This window comes from Borostomias antarcticus, assembly GCF_949987555.1.
Source record: "Borostomias antarcticus genome assembly, chromosome: 1".
Classification (NCBI taxonomy): domain Eukaryota; kingdom Metazoa; phylum Chordata; class Actinopteri; order Stomiiformes; family Stomiidae; genus Borostomias; species Borostomias antarcticus.
Genome location: NC_140234.1, coordinates 7,627,780 through 7,630,268, shown reverse-complemented (window position 1 = coordinate 7,630,268; position 2,489 = coordinate 7,627,780).

Genomic DNA, 2,489 nt, shown 5'->3' with positions numbered 1-2,489 from the left:
ACAGTGGTATGGCTTCTCTCCTGTATGAACACGCTGGTGTATCTTTAAATGTTCTGACGTAGTGAAGTTCTTTCCACACTGGACACAGTGGTATGGCTTCTCTCCTGTATGAACACGCTGGTGTGTCTTTAAATATCCTGACGCAGTGAAGTTCTTTCCACACTGGTCACAGTGGTATGGCTTCTCTCCTGTATGAACACGCTGGTGTATCTTTAAGTCTCCTGACGCAGTGAAGTTCTTTCCACACTGGTCACAGTGGTATGGCTTTGCTCCTGTATGAACACGCTGGTGTGTCTTTAACTCTCCTGACGTAGCGAAGTTCTTTCTACACTGGACACAGTGGTATGGCTTCTCTCCTGTATGAACACGCTGGTGTGTCTTTAACTCTCCTGACGTAGTGAAGACTTTCCCACACTGGTCACAGTGGTATGGCTTATCTCCTGTATGAACACGCTGGTGTGTCTTTAAATTTTCTGACCTAGTGAAATTCTTTCCACACTGGTCACAGTGGTATGGCTTCTCTCCTGTATGAACATGCTTGTGTTTCTTTAAATGTTCTGACTTAGTGAAGTTCTTCCCATACTGTTCACAGTGGTATGGTCTTGGCTTGTCTGTGTCCCTCTGTCTCTGGGCGGGAGCTGGGGTGTTGGAGGTGGTGATAGGGAGTGACTGAGAGGAGGAGGAGGAGAGAATCTCTGGTCTGATCTCTCTGCTCGAGAGACGAAAGAGAGAGACGTAGAGGTTGTCATGGCTCCTCTTGAGGTGCTTGTTGAGGTAGATCTGGGAGGTGTAGGTGAATGGGCACACAGAGCAGGAGAACACCCGAGTCTGGGACAAGTCTGACATCACTCCTGGGAGAGGGAAAGAGAAAGAGACAAACATTAAAAAGGATTCCCACACCTGTATTACAAGTGCAAATACTGTATAGAGTGCTTATACGTATGTAACTAGTGGGGGGCGAAACACGACGACACCACAACTTCAGATTGAGGACAGGAGAGAGAAAGATATGTAAGAGGTTCCTCTGGCTGAGCTCGAGTGAAGGACAGCGACAGAGGAGAGAGAGGAGTGAGAAAAAGAAAAGGAGAAAGGAGAGAAAACAAGCATGAATACATGGAAGGCCACGGCAATAGATACCTTAGATAGCTAGAGTAAGCTAGCACTCCTAAAGATAAGTCAAGCTACCATGTTCCATGGCAACTAACAGCATTCCATTTTGTTCTGAGCAAGTGTGCCTGCCTAATATTGGCAATTTGCGTGCCTCACAACATCGATTTGCACAGGCACCATTGCAGTTCATGACATAGTGCCCTCTGTATCGTTGCATCCATGAGTGTCCTTAATTTCACGCTGTATGCCCATGTCTTGCCTGCTGGCTGGCACCATGGGAAAAAGACAGAGGAGAGGAAGGACGGTAGAGGAGAGCTACTTGGACAGCGGTTATTATTATGACCAGCAGACCTCTTGTTCTTTCAGCTTTAAGGAAAGAGGTGGATGAGAGAGAGATGGAGAAGACAGAGGGAAGAAGAGTTGAGGACAGATACCTCTAGCGGTGCTCTTTTCTTCCCAGATGTAGTTGAAGGAGATGCTCTTGTATCTGTAATCCTGTCCGTACCAGACCAGCAGCTCCTCCCCGACAGCCAGCAGCCTACAGCAGCGAAACAGGATCCCTCCACGGTACTGAAACGCTACCAGGTTCTGCTCTTCCTCAGTACGGGCACAGTTCACATACCTGGGGGAGAGAGGGGGTGGTTTCATAAGAACAAACAGGTGAGGGAGGGAGAGACAGGAGGAAGGAAGGATGAAGGAAGAGAGGGAGGGAGAAAAAGTGGGTGAGATGTAGGGACTGACTGTATGGAGGGAGGAAGGGAGGGAGGGAAACTTTCAAGACTGGAGAGATGGTTTATTTTGAGTGAGAGCAGCAGAATAGATTCTGGAAATATGAGAAATGAGCATGTGTTCATATTTCTTAACCTGATTGTAATGCCTAATTATTCTACAGTTTACACATGCAAAGATGGGTCCATCCCTGACACGATTTCTGAAAAGCCTGCCTATTGTTGTCCTGTTTAATTGTTCATGAAGTCTTTCCCTTAACATAGCCTTTTTATTTGCATCTCATTGTTTATAGGCCTCTGGATTCATTTCTAGTTTTTTCTCTATGAACTTCCTTCTGTTAGTTCTATCACAGTCCCTTACCATCTCTGGATCCTGCTGTTTCTGTCTCTCTAGTGACATGATGTTCATATGCGCAGTTTGACTTTTTGATCAGGGGGGCAGTCAGTCCCAGCCTACTTCTAACAATATAGATTAGGCCTACTTCTATCAATATAGCCTAGGCCTACTTCTAACAATATAGCCTAGGCCTACTTCTATCAATATAGCCTAGGCCTACTTCTATCAATATAGCCTAGGCCTACTTCTATCAATATAGCCTAGGCCTACTTCTATCAATATAGCCTAGGCGTACTTATAACCAGGGTTGGGAA